At 43.1% G+C, this 25,319-nt stretch overlaps 1 protein-coding gene across 1 annotated transcript in view; it reads right to left on the bottom strand.

The window, feature by feature from the left end:
- LOC119816945 (phosphatase and actin regulator 1) overlaps positions 1-25,319 on the bottom strand; it is a 257,454-nt gene that overhangs the window by 215,923 nt on the left and 16,212 nt on the right. The gene's annotated exons all lie outside the window — the stretch shown is intronic.

Genomic DNA, 25,319 nt, shown 5'->3' with positions numbered 1-25,319 from the left:
GAGAGAGTACCTAGTAAGAGGGAGTTGGATCCTTTGACTTTGTCCTTGAAATGAAATTGGGAGCCTGGCCCTTTCTCCTCCCCTTTGCTTCCCAGTCACTATAAGACCAGCATGCTCTTCCCCATATGCCCCGGGAGCCATGATGCATGGCACCATTACCATCCGACGGGGAAACAGCCAGGAGACTGGGCCAAAATATTTGAAATCCTGAGCCTAAATAAGCATTTTCCCCCTCTTTTCCTTGAGTTAATTATGTCCAGCTTTTGTCTCAGTGGAACAAGGCTGCCTGGTTCCTCAACTGTGACAATGGTCTGTACTAAGAGACGCACACTTGTGCTGCTGCAGATTCCTGAAACATTGGTGGTTTGCACTGCAGGGTAATCTAGCCTGTCAAGGTGCAGACCGCAGTGAGAAATTCCCGTGCATGGCTATCGCCTTTTTAATCATTACGCCAACACCTCTTGAAGATGGAACTATTATTTTCATTTTACACCTCAGGAAACAGAAAATCAATGAGATTAAACACATCTCCAAGTTTCCTCAAATTAGCATTTTCACCAAGTAGAAATCTGAGCCCAAATGTCTTCAACAGGGAAGCACAGTTGTCCTCCCCCAAACATCCCACTGACATTCGAGGAGCGAGCTGATTGGTGGCTTTGCATCAGAGGACCCTCGCACTATTTTAAGAAAGAAGCATATGGCATCATAAAACACAACCAAGAAAGGTTATCAGACTGTGGGCACAGGACGCGGAAACCTTGGCTGCCATGCAGGGCAGAACTGCTGGTGGTAAAGGGGACAGGAGTTAAAATAGGATGCGCGCAGTTACTTCTCTCTCCTCTACCCTTTCAATAGGTAAACCAGACCCCAGCTGGATGCTCCCAGAGGGATCCATTCAGGGCCGGGCTTATTTCTTTGGGTGTGTGCGTCCCTTGGGGCTGTTTCATGTATGTTTAACTAAGGATAACTGGCCTTCTACAGAGCAGGTGTGGGAACTGAGTTAAATGGGGTAACACAGCATTGACAAGGAACAAAGGCTGACTCTTTTGTAAGCGTGATACCGTTCATTACACACGAAATGGAGCAGTGTGTGAGGGCATCTGGGGGTAGCCAGCCACGGGGGGGGGGGAGCTTTGATTTTATCACAGGTGCACAGACATGTGACATGCAAATGACCTCCTTCAACACAATGGTCCAAGTCTCTAAGAAAGGCATCAAAATATGCTCCAAGACTCGTGAAGTGTTTGCTTAAAGGACTATCTCTGTTTCTAACCAGCCAGGTCGCATTCTCTTTTCAAGGCTCCAGGATCCCGGCATCTGGCAAGCTTCCCAACAACGCTCTACAGCAGAGCAGTCAGGCCAAAGAGAGATGATGCTTAATTTGACTTGTTGTATTTCAACAGAGAGTTTCCTCCATGATGTATGCTATAGACACACTATTTACTGTAACAATACTCTGCAGCCATTTTTCATATAAAAGAAATGTCTTTGGGAATGAGAGAGTCAATGAACTAAAAAGCTAAATGAAGTCAAATGAAATTACACTAGAGCATGTTATCGGAATTTAAGACAGCAAAATGTGTGTTAGGTAATACATAAGTACATTACCTAATATTATACATACACATATATATACATATGAAGGATGGAGGCAGGGAGAGAGGGAGGGTTGTAAAAACTCCTTTAGGGAAATGATGTGCGTGAGGGAAGAAGAGAAGCCCAGAGATGGGGGCAGGGACACGAGGAGGGATTTGGCAAGCTTCCAATGCATTTGAGAAACTCTGCTGGGCTTTTATTAATGAAAAGTATTGAATATATTTGCTTATAATATATATTTAATAATAAAATTTATTCAATACATTTAACTATGTCTTACTTAGTAATCATGTTACAAAGATTTACAGCTAATTTATAGTCTGGTGAATGAAGCTCCTTAAAGGAACTGTCTCAGAGCTGTAAATGTGGGGCCTTTTCCTAGCCTTCCCTTCTGTCCATTCTCTTTCTTGCCCAGTTTCAAAGCTGACATTATGTGGGAGACTGAAAGCACTTAAGTTAAAAATCCCTCATTTTAAGGAAACAGCCGTACCTTCTCCAGGTTAGCGCATTCCACCAAATCTATCATAGTTTCAATAGCAAAGAAGCCTTAGAATTAACCTTATATCTATGTCCTAATCTGAACTCTAACAATAAACAATAAAATACTCCTATTTTGCTTTCAAGAGAAGAGTGGCAGTCCAGGCTCTCTGCCGTTCCGTAGGGAAGGGTTGACACCACTCAACAGCAAGAGGGTTGGTTCTCAAGTTCCTATCGGCGCACTGTGTACCATGGTCTCTAATTGTTCTTAAATGGCTCACATTCAGTCAGCTGTGAGCTGTCTAGAGCATAAACCTACTTCGGGGACCTTTACCCACCATTAAACTCATCCCGAGTGAACTCTCCAGGCAGGCTTTGGCAACAACGAGCCTGGTGCCTGATAGCTGCACAGGACCAGACTGTAGCTGAAGCTGCTTCAGTCTTAAGGGCCCTTTCCAGCAGAGACAGGCTGCGTGTTCCACGTTGCTTTTAAATCAAGAGGGAAATAACAGGAGGCATGGATAGACACAGGGAATACTGTTTGCTTACAGTTTCCCCTGAGTTTTATTGAAAGTCTTCACAATGGGAGCTACAGATCTTTCCATATGGAAAGGGGAGTAGAGCTGTTCTACTGAGGATAAAAATTTGTAGCTGCTAATGCACGTGCGAAGTGGAATTGGCTCTACTCTTTGGGAGCACATGGTAGCATTTTGCCAGGGCATGAAAGAAATCTAATGACCGAGCATTGGATGCATCATTTTTGTGTTTACCTAGAACATTGTATTGAGAGAGAGAGAGAGAGATTGAGCTGTAATGTTTTCCAGAACCAGCTGAGTTCAGACTTCCTACAAGAAGGAAAAGATGGCTGACCCAGACAGGAAAAGGTCCCCACCCCTGCAGATGTATAATTCAGTGTTAATTGTAAATACCAGCGAGAAGGGCCAGGGAGTACCCGCTTCTCTTAGGAACTGTGTTGACTCAAAGCACTGTTAAAACGCTGTTGGGTTCTGCTAAAATTGCAGTGCTAATGATGTTGTTAATACGTTCTTTATGCTTTTAGGGTAAGCACTATATTTGAAGTTTATTTTCCTGTAAATAAGCAAAGACACTTGGCACTGGGCAATTTGACTTCCTAATTAGCAGTAAAGGACTGTCAATCAAACAGCCAACTCAATCACCCTTATGCCCCTGAACCACCCACCCTTATGCACGCGCCTTACGCCTGGGATCTTGGGACAACTATGTGAGAGATATCAGCGGTGTCCTGGCTCTTGAAGATGGCAGCCCCTGCCAGAGCTATGTGAAACCACAAGCCGGGATAAACCTTTTCCGCCTGGCCAGAGGGGGCGCACTTCCTAGGGTGCTGGGACTCTACTGTTAAAGAGGGCAAGGTCATGACTGGCCCAAAAACAAGCCTTGGCGCCAATTTGTGCTAGAGACAAAGTCATACAAATGACTGATTTGTCCAAATAAATGCTCCTTTTGCATTAGTAGGCTGCTCAGGCTCCCCTCAGCCAGTCTTCTGGGAAACACATTCCTGCGGATTTTTTTGTTTGTTTGTTTGTTTTGCGACATCAGGGCCAATGAAGACTTCTCTAGAGTGGTCTTTTTCTGCTTCCTTTCAGTAATTCAAGCTGAGGAGGGTCAAGGCATCTGGGAGGCCTTCAGAGGTGGTTACAGGAGGCCTCACCCAGTTACCGAGGTTCAGGCTCCCAAACAGCCCTGCTTTCAACAGCCACCTGGTGCCTAGCCCAAGCCCCAACAGGACTGACTGACTGCAGGAAAGGCAGTGGCCAGCAGAAGCCACCGCCTTTCCCATTAGCAGTGCCCACAGGCCCGAATCCATCCAGAAGTGCAGTGTATGGTGCTACTGATCCACTGGAGATTCTAGATACTCACCTGGATCCTGTCCCTCATGGAAGGAGATGTCGGTGTCTGAGTGATGCTGGTTATATCGTGCTCAGTTCCTAAATGGACTTCCCAAATGCCCCAGTGCCCATACGCTGTCCCGCCAGCGTCCATGACCACAAGCGAAGGAGCAGCTGAACATCTCCATGCAGGGAAGAAGGGGAACAGATGCTGAGGTTCCGAGAGAGAAGAGAGTTGACAGAGGGTTGCAAAGAAACGGTGACGAGAAACCATGGACTTTGGCTGGTTGGAATAATTCCAGATAGCTGTCTTCAGGGGCAAGGTATCAGACCCCGGGCTGGGACTCGAAGGGCCCCAGAACTGGAGGCTGTCATGGGGGCAGCAGGGCTCGTAGGGTAAAAGGTCCTGATACTTGAGGCAGGCACATAGAAGCTGACATTCCCGCTGTGTCCACCTGTCTACTGTCCCTGCTCACTGTTGTCACACACCCAGGGAAACTAGCATTTGAGAAACGTCTCACCTACTCTTTCTCGCCTGGCTCTTTCTATCCATCTGGAGCTAGATCACCTGACGCCAGGTGATTGGTGATGCTGGCACATGTTTGACTGCCTATTCGGGCATGACTGAGCTAATGGCATCTTCATCGTCACACTCAAATGGATTTGAGTCAGGATTGATACATTTGTCCTTACACTGTGCACGCTCATCATCTGGCCCTGCCATCCAGACTGAAATGTAGGAGGAAGTTAGTCTTACAAACCATGGGAAATCCTCCCTGGACTTTCTAATCTACCCACAGCCGGGACATGAAATAGAGAATGAGAAAATAAAAAGGTTTCAGCTCCATGTGGGGAGAAGAGAAGAGCAGAAATAGAAGGAGTCCTCCCCCAAAGTGGACACCAATTGCTGGGTTTTGCTTTATTGCTTTTCAGTGCTAGGGATCAAACCCAGGCTCCCCACTTACACCCAGTGTTCACTTTTTAGGCTTGCTCCTGTTGAATCACACGTAAAGGAAGAATTTTTTTATGGGGGAAATTATTTCAGAACATCACTGAGAAGCCTGGAGAAAGACTTAATTACACTCATCAGCGACTGCAGGTGGTGGTGGGAAAGAGATGATTCAGATGGATTTGTAACACAGAGTCTGAAGACATAGAGCATGAAATTCAAGGGCGCGGTCCCAAGCCGTCATTTTCCAAGTGCAAACTGTCCTCTGCAGTCGCCTCCCCCATCCCAGGCCATGTGAGCATGAGCCCCTGCATGGTTTATGATTCTGTTCTTTTTCATCTTCTGCATACCAGCCTAAGTTTTTCATCCCTCTGCCCTCCAAAATCTCTGATGAAAACGTTTCCAAGACAGTGAAGGAATGAGGTGTTGCTCTCATCCCATTCTTCAGGACAGTGAATTAGGAAGATTTCTTTTGTTATTAATTTATAATTAAAAATCCATCAACACTGTTTATAATGTATTAAACACCTGCCGGTAGGCATCCCAGTATGACACTCATGAATTTTTCTTCCAAGGAACAACTGTCCCTTGATACACCCCCTGATTCCTTCATAAACCTTCCAAGAGGATCCATTTTTCCAGAAAGCAAACCCATGTAAAGCTGGATTTCAAAGACAAAAACTTTCAGGACGGTTGCCCTCAAAGTACCAATATGCTTTGGTTAACAAAAGGATGGGCCAGGCAAGTAGCGATCAGGGAGGCCTTTCTTAAAATGCCATTAAAAAAATTCTAATAGATTAAATTGCAACCATTGGAAGTATGTCTTGAGAAAGAAAGAAACATCTGGAATTGATGGTGTTGGAGGTAGAAATGACTCAATGCACACTGGGCTTTCTAAGATACGGAACCTCGGCCTAGAGCTGAAGCAAGCGTAATCTATCTCTGCTGTTGCTCCCTCCCAATCTTGTGGTTACCTAGGCAGCCCTGCTCGGGTGTGGCTTCTGCATGCCATCTCCTCATCTTTCTCAGGAACTTCTTTGTCTTCTTTGAGACAGTGGAAAGCCAGGCAATTTTGGAAGATGCCCTCCACACACCATGGCATAGACCTACTCAGTCCAGCTTGCCAGAATTAACTGGCAGCTGAGGGCTAATGCTAAGACTTTGCAAGTACTGCAGCTTAAGCTTAGAAAAAGATGGTGAGTGCAACCCCACCCACATTTCTAAGTGTCTATATGGCATGTTATGTGTGTGTTTCGGCTCTTTATTTAAAATGAAAGAGGAAAGGCTACCATTCCTTCCTTTCCCACTTGTTTCTCAACAGTGATTATTCTCCTGAAGCTGATGTTTTTGAGTCCTATCCATAATTTTGTACTTTTATTATGTGTGTATTATGCAAGTTTAAACTTCCAGTATTTATTTGTGGGTTTTAAATGCACCATGGGTGTTATTATTTTGCTTGTTTTTTGTTGTTGTTGTTTTGTTTTTGTTTTGTGACAGCGTCTCATGTACTTGAACTTGTTAGGTAGTTGCAGACGACTTTAAAGATCCAGTTGCCTCCACCTGACTTCTGAGTGCAGGATCACAGATGTGTGCCACCACACCTGGTTTTTGTTTTTTTTTTTTTTTGTTTTTTTGTTTGTTTTTTGTTTTTTGGTGCTGGAGATCGAACTCAGGACATCCCACATGCTAGATGAGCACTCCTCCAGCTGAGCTAAGCTACAACCTAGACCAGAGGCATTGCAATTTGACATTTTGCAACGGTCTGAATTTAATTTAACACTGTACACTGATAATGCATGTTGATTCGTGTAACCCCAATTCACCTTTCTCATGGTGCTAGCATGCCAATATACAACTGGACCATCCCTCGCTTTACAACACCGAGACAGGGTTACTCCGATGCCATCTTGATCTGTGGTAATTACAGACAGCCCCCTCCCTCCCCCAGTAAGCATCCTGACAAACTCTCCCCTGTATTCCTGTGCAATGGCTGTTTCTCATAAGGGAGCAAGGATTGGAGCAGCTGGGTCACAGAATATGCACAGCTCTTGAAGGCACAGTAGCAATCGCTACTCAACAACAACAAATGAAGCTTCCTGTCTGTCTCTTCAATACTTCGTATTTATTGATATTTTAATTGGCTTTTGGTGCTGGGAATGTAACTGTTCTATCCTGGCTACCCATCAGGTAGCCATAACATTATAAATTACCTCCTCATAGCTGGGGCTCCCCTTTTCTCACTGACTTACATAGATTCCTTTACTTCTAATGGTTTTTATGAGCTTCACATGTTGACATATTTCAGTCATATTTTTGTTGCAACTTCGCCATTAACCTCTTCTAAACCTCTGAAGTTCTTACATTAGCATTACTGTGGCTTCATAATTCCTTTATACACACTCTATATAATATATTCCAATTTAAATACTTTTCCTCTCAAGTACTGTTTGTAAATTCAATGTTTTGAAAGTATTAAAAACTTTTGTTAAGTTCCAAATATCGACCAATTACATTTTGATTTATTTTTGCTACAAGAATTTCTTAGATACTTAATTCCAAACATGATTACAGCAATATTTTATAATTGATTTATAGCTTTATTGAGTTTTAGAAATATGCTTTATATGGTATTAATCATTTGGAATTTATTGACTTTTGTGATCTGAATTATAATTAATCTTTAGATAGTGCATATATTAAAATAACATGTAGTCTTCAGTTGAATATGTACATTAAACAAAACATGTTAGTTGATTCATTGAAGTCTTCACCATATTTATTGAACAACCTATCAGTTACTAAGAAAAATATTTTTAAATAAAATCTCCACTTACAATTTTGGATAAACAAATTTTCCTTATAATTTTGATCATTTCTTTGGCCTTTATTTAGGCAGTATTTTATTAGGCTTTTATATCTCCCTATGAGCTACTTTATCATTAAGATTAATGATAATCATTAAGTACTAACTATTTAACATTATGTATTAATTGTTTTCATTAAGGAACAATTTTCATTATCTTTAATGATGCCATTATCTTTAAAGTCACTTGTCTTGATGGCAACATTGGCTTACGAGTGCTCTTTGACTAATATTCCGCTCATGAACTATTGGTGCATCATTTTCTCATTGACTGAACAGGAAGATTTAGTCTATTTACAATGGCTGTGACACATTCGTGTTGTATTATTCTGGTTTCCTATTTTTCTTTAGTCCTCTTCATCTCTGATGGCAGCAATTTTCTTTGTTTTTGACCTTCCTCTGGTACTGAAGTTACATCTGTTTGATAGTAACTGACAGGTTTCTTTCCAGTTGTCAGTTCTTTTGCTGTGTCTGCTGAGTTTCCTGCTCATTCCTTTGTAAGGCTTGGGATTTCACACGTTCCCCCCCCCCGCTGTGTGTGTGTGTGTGTGTGTGTGTGTGTGTGTGTGGTGTGTGCGTGCGCGTGCACCTGGTGCCTGTGGAGGCCGGAAGAAGGAACTGGATCCCCTGGAACTGGAGTTACAGATACTTGTGAGCCACCAAGCGGGTTCTTGGAACTGAACCTGAGTCCTCGGTAAGAGCTTAACATGCTCTTAACCACTGAGTCATCATTCCAACCCTACACATAATACATTTAATTTATTTAAATTTGCTTCTATCACTATGTCAGTGGTCCCAATGTAGTAGGAGGCTGGAGAACTATTCCTGGGATTTGTAAGTACCGTGGAGACTGCCTGGATCCCACAGGCTTCCAGTTTCCACTCCTTGCAGGCACCACCTCCCTCTACCCAGATCCCTAGCACTTAATGCCCCTTGCTACTACCCGGAGCAGGTGTTCTCCACAATGTATTCATTTATCAATAGATAGATCCCTGAGGATTCCCTTAGACTTTGGCTTAGCCCATGGCCTCTCATCCCTGAAACAGGCATTGAAAGTCACCCCTCAATGTGTGTGGAATACAAGTCAGCTAGCTCACAGGAAAGCCAGCTTGGTCTTCCCTGTGGCTGGAAGTTCTGAATAGTTCTGAATACTGGAAGTTCTTTGCATGTTCTTCTTCATTCTCAGGAGTGAGCCCATCAAAGACAGGGACTGATGTACTGCCCATCATTTCTCTCTGTTCTGTTTTCCCAGCTTCTCCCTTCAGGTCTGGCGGGTTGTAAACGAGAACTTGGTAAATATTTCATGAGTGGGTAGATTTGATTCTGGTGGGTTCAACACCTACTGCAAGCTAACAATAGCTCATCCTTGGCTATGTGATGCAAACTGTGGTTTGATGGAAAATGCCTCCCCATTAGGGAGTGGCACTATTAGGAGGTGTGGCTTTGTTAGAGTAGGTGTGGCCTTGTTGAAGGAAGCATGTCATTGTGGGGAGAACAGGCTTGAGGTCTCCTGCTCTCAAGCTATGCTCAATGTGGTACACAGTTTACTTTCTGTTGCCTGTGGATCAAGATGTAGAACTCTCAGCTCCTTCACCAACACCATGCTTGCCTGCAAGCTGCCTTACTTCCTTCATGGTGATAATGGGCTAACCCTCTGAAACTGTAAGCCACCCTCCATTAAATGTTTTCCCTTTTAAGAGTTACCATGGTCATAATGTTTATTCACAGCAATGGAACCCTAACTAAGACAGACCGTGTCCAAGGCATAGGTAAGAGATGGGTAAGAGGTACCAAGGGCTGGAGAGATGTCTGGAGAGATCTAGGCTTCTGGATTCTTCTGTCCACATTGTCAGCTAATTCTCTTCCTCGCTGTTGGAAAGGTTATTATTAAATTTAAATTTAACAATTAAAACTATATCAAGACCCAAGAATATCAGCCTTATGCTAACTGTAGCTTCTGGCTACCTACTTGTGCCATACACTGAACCGAGGCAAGGAAGCAAGAAGCTTTCTGACAATTTAATTAGTATTTTCCTAGATCTCTGATTTCATAAAAAACACAGGGTCCTTCTTTTTCAATTTGCTTATAGTACAAGAGAAAGATACCCCGAGTGTTCAGCTTCTGTCACTGGGGAATCTTGGAGTGCGGATGACGGGAGGAATGGTAAAAACGAAAGACCTGGTCTTTAATTAATCTGAAAGTCTTCCTTTTTCTATGACCACTTTAAGTCAGTTTTGTTATTTTCCAAACATGGTAAAGAATGATTCATGTGAGTGGATTTGGAATGTGAGAACACAGAGGATACTAGGGCTGTTGGATGTAGCTCAAGGATAGAACACTTGTCTAACCTATGAAAAGTCTTGCCTTTGATATCCAGTACTACAAGCAAGCAATCAAACAAATGGATATCAGTGGGGTTGAACACACAGTTCATGCATAGGTCCTGGGGTAGATTCCCATCAGGGTTAAAAAAGAGAGAGAAAGGGAGGGAGTAAGGGCAGGAAGAAGATAGAGAGCTAGATACTCCTTAAGGTTTTGAAAGATGTAGTATAATAAAAAGGTACAGGGACATAGCTATGTCAATGTCATAATTAAGGTCATGTATTCTGGTTGAACATTTTAAGGCTTACCACATCGAGCGCTTGATATTTTCATTACTTGAAATCTTGGCCTGGCTGTAAAGTGCGCAAGACAATATTGTGCTTGTGATTTTCCACCCACCCCTAAGACAAAGTCATTATAGCTTAATCCAATTAAACTGAGTCCACCACGAGAGTGCTGGCCTCCCAATAATGTGCCTTTTCTTCCAACTCTCAACTAATGCCTCGGAGGCCAGCCAGCTCCAGATGCTAACAAAATGCTGATCAGGGAGTTTGAGTTCTTCAGTTTTAGGATTGATTTTAAAAAAAGAGAAAGAGAGAGAGAGAGAGAGAGAGAGAAAGAGAGAGAGAGAGAGGAGAGATGTAGGACAGGACTCTCTCAGACAAGAATAAACCAAGGGGCAGGAAGGAATATTTTTAATGGAACCTTGGGAACTGTAGAAGACAGTTCTGGGTGGTTGCCTTTTCCAGAAAGCACTGTGCTGGACAGGTGCGCTCCCTGCATTGGAATGAACTGTTAATTACCGAATGCTGGGCTGCCGGAGAGCCCTGCAAGTGGAAAATTTCCCAGCTTTGGGCAGTCCTGGTAAGACTCAGTTAAGCTTACCTATTTACTGCCCCGTCTTCCTAAAACAGCAGGGTCCTTTACAGAAGAAACAATTTATGCCACCCTGATTTATCAAGGAAATGGCATGCCAGCGAGCAGGAGCAATCTTCTCGGGGCAAGGGTACCCTCTTAGAGAAAGAGACTGTCTCACGGTTCTAGAGCAACCACAGGTGGGAGCTCTGAGTTGATCTGACACCTGGGATAAGGGGTTGGTACCCTGGGATGGGGTGGGACCGGATGAAACTGGGGGATATCTCAACAACAGTAAACATAAATCCAAGAATCAAGTCAATTCGTGCTGGGATTATGATTTCTAGGTTAGGCTGCTACCACTGTGCTATTTGGGCATCTGATGAGACCTTAAAAAAACTTCCCTAGGGAGGATGAGGAAGGGCATCCTGAGGTCTGGAGCCAAGTCAAGCACTCTGTAGCTGCATTGACCTAATCACTGATAGAAATCCAATATCCTGTCCCATGGACCAGAGGCTTGGATGTCACCACCTGGACAAGACTCTCTTGATGACCTCAGCAGAGTTATTCTCAAATCTGTGCTGTGCCCTTAAAGCAACTTCTTCATGCCTTCCTTCTCCTTTGTCTTAATGAATTTGTATTTATACTACTGCCTCTCCCTAGAGATTTTGACTTTCTATAGTTGTTAAATCTCTTTGTGTCTCCAGTACCTGGTCATGTGGCATAGCAGTGATGTTTGGAAAATGAGCAACCAAAGGCTTGCCTATCCAGAAGTCGCCCTACACAGTAGTATTCCATAAATAGATTGTTCTCTACTATGTATAGGCTATGAAGCTCTGAAAAGGCTGTGTGAAGAGTGGGAAATAGTCACACCGATTGGATAAAGACGGCCTCTTTCCTTGGTGAAATTTGTTGTGGCAGCAGGCTGAGCATGGAGCACATTGTTCAAGGTCTGTGTTCTCAGAAGATTCTGGCAAGTCTGGGAATCTTTTTGGAGCCTTCCATTCTAGCCACACAGATGGTACCTTGCACTTGAGTCCCACTTCCACACCCATTATCACTTTGGATGCTCCCCAAAACTCTGTGAGATGAGTAGGCTCTTATTGTTACTGCTATTTCACAGACACCAGCAAGGTTGGACTGGCTAGGTGATGCATTCCTGACTAGGTGATGCATACCTGGTCCCACATAACAGGGTGATGCTGAAAGTTAGACAAGACTCTTGAACTACCAGGCTTTATCCCATCTTGCATTTGTTGTCAATATGTTGGTCAAATTGCTTAGCCTGCTAGTTTCGGTTGTCCTGTCTTAAAGGAGGAATAATGTTGGCCACACAGGAGGATTACAGAATTAAGAAGCTGCTCAGATAAATTGCTAACATCCTCATTTTGCATCTTGGTGGTTTTCTGTGATTGATGGACATACATCTTTATTCATAAGGCGTCATGTCGACTGGCACCAGTGATAATTCTGTAGCCAAGGAGCTGAGGCAAACCTTGAGCTTCAATACTTCACTATGAATATTTAACAGGGCATCCAAGCACTTCTCCCACTCTGTCGCTACTACCCATGGAAATCGGTGATCAGCATGATGTGGCTTCATGCCAGACAGTGCTTGGAGATGATTTCTGGGTCATCCGCAGCAATCAGTCTGGATGAAGGCTATTTAATTTATAATTGCTTGTGACAATTGCTTCATCTTTGAGAAGGCTCTGCAAGAAATGCTATCTGTATTCCTCTATGTCTTTTGGCAAATAAGATGTACTGCAAATGGAGCTCAAAGCGTTGGATTTCCATTATCAGTTCTCAGCGACTCCCTTAGGTGAATGTCACATGCATGAGACATTAGGTGCATGAGAGTGGAGCTGAACCCTCATTTCTGTAATTGGCTGGGTTTTCTGGTTTCACAGCAACAAGATGATCGATCCTGGCATCAGGGACCATTGAGGGTCCTCATTGGGAGAGGGAAAAGCTTGTCCCATCCAACCTAATTCCTGAACAGACTCACCTCCTTCCTACCCTTTCTATGGGCAGTGTTGATGCCATTTTCTCAGGATAGGATGCTGTCGAATTTGTTCTTCTCTTCAGGACTGTAGAATCTCTCCTGTGGCTGGGGCACTGTGGCAGCTTTTCTCTCCTCCAGTATTTGGGTCATCTGCTCCCATCCTTTTGTTTTCCAAGTTCTGCAGAGGGGTCCACTGTGACTCCACCCTTTCTGCTGTTGCCTGTCAGTACCCCACACAGGAACGGGATGAAATGCGATTTCATCCCTTGGAGATGGCTGTTGAATGACTTTTATTTGTTCAAAACCTTCTTATTTTATCTCACGTGCTCCTGCTGGACAACCTCTATTTTGTTTGCTCGTGGTTAAGTTCAAAGCCTTCCTTCTACATCTAGACGGCAACTTAACCTGCACTTCTGTTGCCCGCGTGCCCTTGGACCTCCTTATTTTGGACAGAAACATTTCTTCTGTTATTTTGTGTTGGATGAATTTTTTTTTTTTGCTTTGCCTAACATGTTCTCCCCTTGCTTTACACTATAGGAACATTTAATATCTTGGAGGGTATAGCTCAGAGGTAGGGCGTATGCCTAGCATGGCTAAGACTCTGGGTTATATCCCTGGGAGGGAGTAAGGGGAGAGAGGCAGTAGGAGAGAATATGAATATCTCTCTTAGCACTTTCATTAACATTATAACATATTAGCATTCTGGTCCACTATGCCTTTTTCCATTTCTGACTTGTTCCATATGCTGAGGGAACACGTTTTGGAGCTGAGTCAATTCCTGTTCAAAATTCTCCCCAAATTGTTTCAATTGACAACACTATTTTGATGTTATAAGGGCTTTGTGATAGCTCATTCATCTACAGAATATGATTAAAAAAAATCCTTAGTGTTCCAGGTAGTCACTATACATTATGGGCTATAATCAGAATATTCTGAGGTACATGCCTTTAAAAATAAAATCCCTGATTATGAATATGGACCATTGTCATAGTAGGGGAAGTGTAAATATAGTCTTATGCTTCTCCAGAACTCCAGTGCAAACTCTAATGCATATAGAATAAGAGAAGCTACCCATACGCTGAGCCCTCTGAGACAGCTCCCACCAGATGCTGACAGGAGCACCATGGCTAGGTCTCATCTGCCTAGATGACGCTGGCCATTTTGTCTTGGCCAGTCTTTGTTTGCCTTTCTGTTGCTATGACCATGCTATCCAAATCTTCATGAGTGTCCTCTTTGATATTGACATATTCCGCACCCACTGCTGAAGGACACACCAGTCTTACAGATCCAGAATGAGAAGATTCACCTTGCTCTTATGAAAGAAGCTATTGAGTCAGGGGAGCTGTTTCTTTCACCAGAAAAGACACCAAAACGTATTTACAAATGAATTTTGGCAATACCCTTTAAGAAAAGGTCTAACTTAATTAGCATCTATAACATGACTCCACCAGAGGGGTCATAGTAGATGACAGATGATTCTCTTTTTGGAATGCTTCCACGAGAACAATGATTGAACTCCCTAGGTTAGAGCGGCTGGTTCAGTTTAGTCCTAACATGGAATGCTTACCGAGGCAGCCCTTCCTGGATTCCACTTATGATTTCCTTCCACTTAAGACATCATCTCTCGAGGGCACTACTTTCTTAGGAACTTAGGGCATCTCTCCACCTCATACACTCACTTCAGATACCTGCAGAGAATTACTGCTGTAAAATCAGAACACTTCGAGCTGGTGTGGCAGCAGATTATTTCTATCTGAAACTCTGCACACATCCTCTTAGACATTCTATACTCCACTTAACATTGCCTCCTCTGTATCTCATATCTCGATGGCACATTTCTATGACTTTGGTTTTACATCTTTGGGTTACCTTCTCTGGAAAGTTCTTACTGTCTCCTACTGTAGGAAAATCCATCAGCCAGTAGCCTTTAAGTTACCCACCCACTTGGGGGTGGCCTCTTATCCTATAAATGCTGCTGTAAAGCCTGGGCTCCCTCTCTTTTCCAGCTCCTGGATTCCCTGTTCCAGCAGAGGACCATGATCAACGAGTCTACCCCTAAATAAGTAACCCTTTATTATACTCAATTCTGAGCTAGTGTGGCATTTCTCTTTAGCGCCCTTCTTCAGCCCTCCACTTCTCCACATATCCAGTCTTTTCATACCCATCAAGGCTAAGGTTAAGCACACCTACTTTTTAAATTAGAATTTATATTGTCTTTCTAGTGGAACATCCCCTCTTATAAGGCATGGCACCAGAAACATTCCAAATTTTGGATGTTTTTTTTTCCTTTACTTTTATGGACTTTGGAATATTTGAATCTTGAAAATTTTGAATATGAGATGGCTACAGGTTAAGATCCAAGGCTATACATGAAGTTTGTTTGTTTGATTGTGTGTGTGTGTGTAATCACATACATATATAGCCTGAAGGTGGTTTTATACATCTTAATACTTTTGTACACAAAACGAAGCTTCATGATTTAGAATTTCTCACTTGAGACACTGTGCCAATGTTCACAAAAAATTCTGATTTTAAAGCATGCCAAATTTCACATTTTTTTAAATTAAGGGTGCTAAACCTATAATAAGTTGGTGACATAATTTTCTTCTCTGTATGCTTATAAGTTTTTGGACAGCCAGGCTTTCTTTCCATATTTTCTGAGCTTACCCAGAATTCCCTGCAATAAGCAGTGAATTAATGTGAAGTTATTTGTCTGAAAATTTTCAGTCTTTCATAGGGAGCACACCAACAAAATAAATGGACCTAATGAAACCCTGGGCACAGGTTTGTTTTCAGCCTTGCTGCAATCTGTCTATAAAGTTTTAGCACAGCACTTCCCTTAGGTACCAGATCAGTATATTGGTCTTCATATCATGGGGGTCTTAGTCTCAGGATGGAAGAAGAAGAAATTTAAATGCCTCCTTCCCCATTTACATTGCATAGCTATCATGAATGTGCATGGTGTTAAGTAGCCAGGAAAGATGAACATTTTTTTTTTTAATTTTTTTGAAGGTTAGGAATAGAGCTGCTTGTCAGGTAAGAGAAATCAGTGTCTAAAACTGATACAAGCTGGAGTCTGAGCTACTGTTTTACTTCTGGTCATTTTATGCAAGATAGGTGACTCTTAAAAGCAGGCCTGGTAAAAAAGTGTGTGAGACAGTAAGTAGGTAAAGAAGAGGCAGATAGTAGAGGCATCATCATGGGAAGCTTCCAGCAAGGATGTAAACAGAAGCTTTGGGGACCGGAACCTGGGCAATTCCAGGTGCAGGGGTATTTGGGGTCACGGTGCCTAACAAAGCCCGAAGGAGATGCTGGTCGCCTGGGAGAAGTCACATTAGGTGAAGCCTGAAAAAGGATCAGGTCAGAGCCTGAGACTCAGGTGAAATGTGAGGTCACAGCTGAACTCAGTTCCAGTTCTTGCAAGCAACCACTCCCTACCATCATTTGAGAAAGACGGTTACTGGATGTGGGAAGAGCGGGGAGACAAAACAGGTACAGGAAATCAAGCTGGGGGAAGGGGGGAGTTTTGGAAGGAAGCCCAAGTGGATTCTGGGAATACACAGTATATGATGAGATTCAAGTCATTTATCAACTCATTTTGACCGGATCCAGACTTTAGGAATAAGAAATTGAAGCAGAATATACATGAGTTAAGATAAGCTGACAATGACAGACTCCCCATGGGTTTACGCTCTGAAGTTCCGTCATTTCACTCATACATTGGTCTGGCTGAGGATGGAAAATGGACACTGGACAATACAGTGGCCACATGGTAAGATGCTTAAAGAAAACTAAGCCCTTATCCTGAACAACAACAAAAACAAAAAAGGCCTGGATGTTGACACACTATATAAAGAGAAGTACGTATATTTAAGGATGAATTCTAAAATATTTCCTTTCTAGCCATTATAGAGACTGTTTCGATGGAAGGTCTCCTCAGATGGCTCACACCTGAGGGAAGCAGGGGATGCTGTCACTGTCTCTAACTAAGTTTAAACACTTGTCTTCTCTATCTGCAGATGGAACCCAGAAGCACCAAGTCATACAATAATCATAACGATATTTAGCTAGACAACACTCATGGTTCTACAAGAAATGCAGGGATGGGGAAATGGATTTTGGTTTGGGTTTTTATTTTTAATCATCCTTTCATGGTTCTTCCCCTACCCTCCCCCAGGTAGTGGTCTTATACTACTGTATTCTGATCTGGAAAAAAAAAGATCATAAAGTTTTTGACAATCCCCAATCCAGCCCCATTAGCCTTTTTCAAAGGCTGAGCACCAACTGTTGAGATGGCACTGTTACACAGGAAGAAGGTGAATCCCAGTGTATCCAGACTAAATTACCTGTTGCAGGCTACATGGCTGAGGGCTTCAGAACTGTAATCCTGTTTGCTGAGAATCCCTGCCAGTAAACCTGAGGGAAGCTGGCCAGGGTTATGTCAAGCCGGGTGAAAGCACATCCCAAGACAGCCGTATAACCTGTGCACAGCTCAGAAATGGGAGGGGGAGTCTGTGGGGCCATGAATGCTGATGTAGGATTTTAATTTTAAAGTAATTGGGTAGGTAGATTCCACCATGTATAGGGATTTCTGAAAAATGAAGATTGGAGCATGGGACAGTTTCAGGGTCTTATGCAAAGACCATCTTTCTTCCGAGTTGCCTTGATCTTTGGTCTGCATCAATAGCTCCAGAACAGACTAAAAATAAATTCTATAAGACTAAGGGAGATGAGTCTCAGCAACACAGTCTCTACAGGCATTTATATTTAAAACAAATACCTTCAGAGAGTTTCCATAGATATGCTTGTTTTTCTCTTAAACTGCCCACTCTCTCCTCCTCTGCTGGCTACATTCACATGCAGTCATTTGTTTGCCATTTTGGTAAGTCCAAATGCTCTGCAGTCTTAACCCTTAGCTCACCTCTGCATTCAATCTAGCGTTCACTGGACTTTCTGAAGTTAAGTGCAAGTCACTGCGCTATGCGGCTGCCAAGGACCACAGAAGACTCTCGTTCCCCCGAGGAAGGCGCAGGATTACAAAAGCCAGAATAACAGAAATGCAGAGAATGAAGGGGTAAGAAAGGCAGAATGCAAGATGCTCAGAGTGCCGAAAGAGGGGAGCCATCTGTTTTGAGGCTCAGCACACAATGCTGGGGAAGGCCACACATAGACTCGGGCAGGCATAGTTGGGGGAAAAGGATGAGTCAAACTGAAGAGGTCACCTAGTGTCAAGCGCATCCCATTTTAAGGAGCGTGGAGCTGCCCTGCACGGTCACCGCCTGGCACCCTGGACCCTGCTGCCTAGAGGACTGGGCCTGGGAAGGTGACAGGTGAGAGATAATGAGTCCTTCTTTTCATGCTGGTCACTCTGAGGCCACTGAGAGGATGGACGTGTAAGAGCAAGAGGGGCAAGATGGGCCAAAGAGTGAAGCTTTTAGCATCTGTCACTTGTCACATGCACATGCAACTTACAATTGCATTTCCAGTAGACGTCTGGAATAATCAGCATTTTCACGTTGTTAAGTAATAAATTAGGTTGCTGTGACGACCAGTACGAAGCTCTCTCTGCTATGACACAGAACAGCTCTCCTTCATTTGACCAGGATGTCCCAATTACGCTTTACATTTCCTGCTTTACCGTCAGCAAATTAAACGTGCCTACGTATGGTCACAGAGACTCCCTCTGCTCGTGGCTAATCAGTCCTAATTGTGACGGTGACTTCAGGTCCACGTGAACAGAAAAGAAGCAGTGTTAGTAACCACCACCTGAACCAGAAGGGGGTCTTCCAAAATTCAATACAAAGAAGCTATGGCTAATTAGGAAATATGTAACCATGAAACGAGAGGGATTTTGTATTTGCTTTAATTTTTGGAATACCCTTCTCTTTACAGAATTCCCAGAATACGGTGCAAAATTTCTTGTGTGTACGTGTATGTGTATGCGTGAGGCCCTCTCCTAGGAAAGATCACTTGTTTAAAATGAAAACTCACTATGTTGCAATCTATGTCTGTTTTGCAAGCTTGTCCCACACATCATGTGCAGAAATAGAACAGGGGTGTGTTTCTAAATGCTGTGCCTGTGTGCAGGCTTGCAGTGCTAGCCAGGCAGTTGGGAACAACACAATAAAGCAGCAAAAGTAGGCAGGTACGATCAGATCAGGTGTCCTTCCAGGGTGTGAGTTTGGGGCAGGGTTATGCAGATATCTGACCACTAGGATACATTACCAGCTTTACAATAGCGATTTGGGCCTTTCCGACTCCTCTTTTAATAGTGTTTACCCTGTGAACTCCTGAAGGCAAGATCTCGCTGGCAGGTCTGCATCCTTCCTTCATTGCCTAGCACTCTTCATGGGGACTTTGTTGGGAGACATGCTTGGTGATTTAATAACTAGAGGCAATGAATCTAAAGGGAGAAACTGGAAGCCTGGTTGAATTATTCAAGTATCAAAAAGAGAGCATCGGAGACTGGGAAGATGGCTCAGTGGTTAAAAGTATTGGTTGCTCTTGCAAAGAACCCGAGTAGGACCCACATGGCAGCTCACAATTTTCTGTAACTCACATTCCAGGGGATCTAATACCTTCCTCTGACCTCTGTAGCCACTGTATGCATGTAGTACATACACATATATGCAGGCTAAGCACACACACACACACACACACACACACACACACACAGAGAGAGAGAGAGAGAGAGAGAGAGAGAGAGCACTGTATACAAGGCAAATGCAGCAGAATCTGACTATCACCATCCCTGTTCTACAAAGGACCATGTATGTGCTCAGGGTCTGGACTGCCAATTGGGAGAGGACTTGAGACACTTTCAGCCTCTTGTAGGGAAAGGGTTTGTAAAGTCAACCATCATTTTGAGCATATTAAAGGCAAAATGTGGCTGAGTGGCTCATCCTTTAGATGGATAGCCTGCCTTACCCATCAAGAAAGATATGAGGCATATATCTTGATAAATATTAAGAATGATATATACATATGTGTGTATGTGTCTATATACACACACATACACACACACACACACACACACGGGTAGACCTGGTCCAATGGCTACTAGGAATATTCCACTTAAAAGACAAAAATGATCCTGGTGTTGATGCAATACAAATGGAGGCAATTGGACTTTCAGATCTTGTTGCTTTCTATTTTGCAAGCTTGTCTGACATCTTTCTCTTGAGACACAGGTGGTTACAGAGATCAGGAGTTAGTATGAAGTTGACCTCACTCCACACTTATTTCTCATCGAGTATGTGCTGGCACTGCTCTGACATGAAGGCATATAGGTCCAATTTCAAGGTTTGAAAACAGAGAAGCTCCACAAATCAAAGGAGGGACTTGGATGTGTGAGAATGGGTGCAACGGGAGAGGCAGAGCTCGTTTCTAGTGTGGAACCCTGGGCTGGGGGAGTTGGGAATGGAAACAGGAGAGATTCAAGAGGCTTGGGAAGGGCAGATGTCATGGGGAGAGTGGTGTGGAGGTGGTCCTACAGGTTAAGCAAGGGCAGATATTGGAGGGGCAGAACGGGTTCCCCCAGTGGGCTATGGATGCCTTTAAAGTCATGAGTTAGGGGGAACTTGCCTAAGGTGTCCTGATAAGATGCAGACTCACTGAAAAGCCAGTAGGGTATTAGTGAGGGGAGAGGATGGGGCTAGGCAGGGCCCACCCAAGAGTGCATCTGTAAATCTGTCCAGGATGTCATTGTATTTCAAGGCAAAGTGCTGATTTCTTCCAGAGTCAAATGAGAAGGCTGAGTTAGACGCTGTATAAAGTCCTTTATGTTAATGTTCAGTGGTGCCAGGCAAATTATATTTAACATTCACCCAAGGAGTCTCACACAGCCAGGAGTGATTCCTGAAGGAATTCAACCAGTTGGTGTCATTTGAATATATGCCACCCACAGCACGTCTCAAAAGCAATGCGGAAGCCACAAACCCTGTTCTCTTGTTCTGAAATGCATTGATTGCAGTTTGGAATTGTCTCTTCCTCCATTACCCTGCCCTGCACTGTGATTAACCTCCATGCCTCTTCTGTATGACATAGACACTGGCTTCTCAGAGATAAAGTTCAGAAAGGGGAAAATGAATTGAACCATCTAATTCTCCCCACTCCACACATTTTCATTAGCATATCTCAGTGCCAAATCTTTTAACTGCATGATAACAGAATTAGCAGGCCCATTTGATAGATAAAAGCAGCTGCGCATCACATGAAAGACCCAAAATACACTCTTGGCCAAAATGAATCTTCTAGAAATACCAAGCAACTGGCAATGAGCTTTGTGTTACTTACAATGGCTACAACTGTATGATATGTTGATATCATTTTTGAGGAGTGGGTAGAAAGAGAAAATTTCATTGCATATTTTTAAAGAATAGTGCTTTTAGACTATTTCCATATCATTAATATATGGTACCCATAGTTGATTGAGACACAACTCTTGTTACTCTGTTCAGGACTTCCATGAAGTCCCCTTTAGTCTCTAGCTAAAGATTGATGTTCTTGCCCATGTTTACCATGTCTACCATGGGTGGTAGCAGGTATGTACATGTTGCTAAGTAGGCAATGAAGAACCGGGACTTGTAATTTCTGGAACATTCATAGCAAGCTGACAAGATCGCTGCATTCTCATTTCCCAATTGACCCTTCATTCCCTATACCTCCCCCACACCTCTCACGTATGTGGCAGCAGATGTCAGCGTCCTGCCGGAACTCAGCAGCATTAAGCTTCCAGAATTAGAATACTTACTGGGATGGGAACACCTGCAACGCTATAGTGGGTTTTGTTTCCTCACTATAGGAGCGATGGAGACTAAGTGCCAGGGACACAACGCTTACAAAAGCAGTGTTCATCCAGGGATGGAGAAAGCCCATGAATGTTCACCCCATTTCCAAACCAATACGTTGAAAATAGCTCAGTGGTGTGTTGTGCACATTGGTGGCTACCTTGAAGACACACTCTTTCCTGCCTCCTTTCTCTTTTATTTTTTATTTCCTAAAACCTCGTCTTGTGTTTCCTGAGTGAAGCTCTCTGAAACAGGAACCTGCACTCAGAACTCTCATCCCTGGGGCTACCTCTTGGAAATCTCAAAGCAACCTGCAGAACTGATCCAGTGTCCACCAAGTGTCCCGGGACAATGAGATATCGGAATTGAAAGGCATCCCTATGAATGTATCTGACAACCTCAGAGAACCAGATCTTCCTGTGGAAAAACCTAAAGTCAAACAGACTGGCTCCAAGATCACCTAAGTAATGAATGAGTTGCTCTCCACCCCCCCCCCCATCTCCAGGACTGCCTCTACAAGTGAAAAGAATCTGATTATCTAATTCATGGTCACAGAACACTTTTGAATTGAAGCATCGATCACTTACCACAGAAGCCTGTCATGTAATTGTGACTGACTCAAATACAGTCTATGCCAATATCACAATATTTATGTGATTGTTCTGCTGCTGGAGGTTGAACCTAACGCTTAGTGCATGCTGAACTAGATCCCCAACTCTCTGATTTATTGTTCTACTTTTTATTTTGAGAAAAGGTCTTGGTGGTAAGTTGTCTAGGCTTTCTGTGTGGTTAGACTTTCTCTGTGGCCCCAGCAGCCATTGAACTCACCATTTTCTGGCCTCAGCCTCCAGAGTATCTGGGACTCATAGGTCTGCTTGAACCATCAGGGTCCTCATAGTTACAAAGCTCATGGCATCTAGCAGCTCCAAACAGAACTAGACAAGCTCTGTTCTCTAACTGTGCGTTCTGTCAAGATTGCTGTGGTTCCATGGCCTCTGGTTTTGCTCCCCATCTATTGAACGCCCTGTCTTTTGTGCCTAGACTTTGGCACAGCTGCGGCAGTAGAGTCAACCCAGAACAGTGTAGATACAGCAGGACTTTAAAAAAAAGGAAAAAAAAAGAAGCTGGCCTATTTAAAACATGCCTGATGAAGCTTGTATTTGTTTTAAATGAAACTGTAGAAGACAAAGTATGTCTCAAAACAGGTTATGATGCAATATAAATATTAGTCTATGCGTGTTTGTGCTCATTTGTCCAAACTTCCACATTTCTTTGGCATGGGATCGCTCTGAGGGCTTGACATGTTGATATTATTCTATAATTTATCAGTGAATAATAATAACATTTCCAGATAAAAATAATATCCTCAACTGCACATGATCACATTCTTATTTATTTTATTCCTCCAGTGTTTCAAGTGGAGGGCACTTAAAATTAGATCAAAATCAGTAAGAGTATTATTTTATTCTATTCTTGTTTTTTTTTTTTGTTGTTGTTATGATTGAAGAAAAAGGCTTTGGGTTCATGTTCAAGGTTAAAGCATTGAAGATGCTTTTATTCTCAAACAGATTCCAATCAAACAGGTTTCTAGAGTTGGGGTGTAGTAGGCAGAGTGATGGCTTCATCCCCAAACTTGGTTAGCTGATGCGGCAGATGTCATTATTATTATTCTTTAATGAACAGATGTGATTAAATTAAGAACCTTGAGAAGGGGAAAGAATTCTAAAACATCCCAATGGGTTAAAATCATTGTAAGCAAGAAAAGCAAGAGGGTGGGGAGGTGAGGAAAAAATGCAAGGGATACTAGTTATCACAGGGAGGGGCACCGAGGCTCAGAGAAGCGGGAGAAGATGAGGGGCCAGAGTTTCCCAAGATCCTTCAAGGGAAGCAGCTCCTCCTACATCCTGACTTTATCTGGGAGAGGTTGACTCTGACCTTCTGACTTCCGGATCTAAGAAAGGATACATTTGTGCTGCTTTAGGCCACAGAGTTTGTAGCAATTTGTTACAGCAGGAACAGGAAAGGAATGTACCAGGGATACTTGTGGGCTGTAGCTGGTCAGTCTACCAAGCCATTCAACCCCGTGCCCTGTACCTTCCTTCACGTCAAGTCAGGGCAACAGGGCAGTGGAAACAAAAGAGAAACGTTTTAGGCCATATGTCCTTTACATTCTAATCCTGCGTAAAGCTTTGGTCAAGGTGCTTCACCTCTCCAGAGCCACGACTGTCTCACAGATACAGCAGTGGTTGCTTCTATTGCTAACCCAGAAGAATAATACTCCTGCTACCACAGCAATGAACCATACCTCTAGCAAAGGCTATCAGTACACTATAGTAAACGTTAAATGTGATGACACATTTGAACTATCCCTGCAGGATAGTTAAACAGTAGGCACCCAGTAGGTTCTCTTTGCTTCACTTCAATCTTGCATGCAGAAGTTGTGTGTTATCCAAAGTACTTTCAAAGCAGGTGTATGGATCTGCTTCGTTCATCCTGTTTACCTCATGGGAGATGTTGCCAAAGTTGCAGGGCCTATGGGATGCTTTTTATCTGAATGACTTTATCGAGTTTAAAAAAATTATTCTTTTATGTGATAGGCATGTTGCCTGAATGTGTGTGCGTGTGCACGCGCATGCGCGTGCATGCCTCAAGTGTGTGCAGTACCCATGGAGGCCAGAAGAAGGTGCCAGATCCCTTGGAATTGGATGGATGTGAATTATCACCTGTGTACTGGGAATTGAATCTGGGTTCACTGGAAGAGTAGCCAGTGCTTTTAGCCACGGAGCCATCTCTATAGCCCCTCAATTATTATTATTATTATTACCTTTTTTGTAATGCTAGGGATTGAACCCAGGGCCTTGAGCATGCTAGCCAAACACTCTATTGTTTACCTAACTCCCTCAACCCTCGAAAGTCTTATTAAAACATACTCTGACTTGGGAGGCAGAGGCAGGCGGATCTCTGTGAGTTCGAGACCAGCTTGGTCTACAAGAGCTAGCTCCAGGACAGGCTCTAAAGCTGCAGAGAAAACCCTGTCTCGAAAAACCCAAATAAATAAATAAATAAATAAATAAATAAATAAATGAAACATACTCTGTATATGTTCTAAGTATATGTCACTATAATTCCATGAACTGATATATTTAGTGTCTTGTTACATGTTATAGAATTGTCATCACTAAAATCTATTTTTAGAATATTTCCATTATTTCTTAAAGAAACAAACTCACAACTTACTGGCACTTCTTTCTACTTCCACCCTAAATCCAGACAGCCATTAATCTATGTTCTTCCTCTATAGATTGACCTTTATGGTCACTTCACATAAATGGAATCCTAGACTATTCAGGCTCTGTTCCTGGCCCACTGTTACTTTTCCAAGCTCACCTCTTTCCCCTCATCCTGCCTTTCATATGACTGCAAAATGAGATGGGTTCAGTTCTCTAGGTTTTCACAATTGACGCTCCTTTGTCTCTCTCCCTGCGTTTGTGCATGTCCCTGTGTCTGGAACAGCTTCTACAACCTGCAGGTCTCAAACTGGAGTCTTTTTGTTTCCAATTATGTCCTTATTGGATTCCTTTGCAACATGCCTTT

Source organism: Arvicola amphibius, chromosome 6 (genome assembly GCF_903992535.2).
Source record: "Arvicola amphibius chromosome 6, mArvAmp1.2, whole genome shotgun sequence".
NCBI lineage: Eukaryota > Metazoa > Chordata > Mammalia > Rodentia > Cricetidae > Arvicola > Arvicola amphibius.
Note: the sequence above shows the minus strand (reverse complement) of the source record. Positions and strands in the feature narration are given on the sequence as shown.